The following is a 760-nucleotide window of genomic DNA, read 5'->3' as shown; positions in this document are numbered from 1 at the left end:
TTTGTGTAGGTCAGCTTCCACTGAAACTAGGAAGAGATTTGGTTGGATTCTTGTAGCAGTAGAGGTTTATACTTTACACCAATTTTTAGGGGATTTTTGGTCATTTTTGAAAAAAACAAAAACAAAACAAGGTGTTGACCAACTCTCCCAGTTTGACCAAATCTCTTTAAGCTGAGACTGAAGTCGTTTTGGGTGGAATCCTTCAAACTGACCAGGTTTCATTGAAATCGGTGAGATGGCTTGTGGCGCCCCCACCTGGTCCTGTCGTGGATGCTCACCCACATCAGACTATAGGTCCACATCTAAAAAGCAATGAAATCCACCTCTTTTGCATCTTCAAAAAGAGAAGAGAAAGATTTCACGGATTTCAAAGCGGTCTTCTGAAAACACTAATGTTCCTCTGAACTCTCTGTAAGTCAGCTTGAATCTTTCCGTCAGCCTCTGAATCAGAGGATGACTTCAGCAGTCGTGCAGCAGTCTGACAACTCTCTCTTGGCTGTTGCCGTGCTCATTCCTAACTGGGTATACTTCCTACTGGCTCCTTTTGTAGATATATTTATATATCCTTATTTGTCTTTTTATACTTTTTTTTTGCCCGGTTGGGTTGTCCTTTAATTTCGCTGTACTTTGCGTATGATGACGATAAAAGCATTCTGTTCTGTTTTCGAATTCAGGGACATCTTGTGTATGAATTTATTTTATTACTTAACTGTTGTTCTGTCCTGGTACTTTATTTCTATATTTTTTGGATGCTGCTGTG

This window comes from Stegastes partitus, unplaced genomic scaffold (assembly GCF_000690725.1).
Source record: "Stegastes partitus isolate 25-593 unplaced genomic scaffold, Stegastes_partitus-1.0.2 Scaffold2341, whole genome shotgun sequence".
Lineage (NCBI taxonomy): Eukaryota > Metazoa > Chordata > Actinopteri > Pomacentridae > Stegastes > Stegastes partitus.
This window is presented reverse-complemented; position numbering follows the sequence as displayed.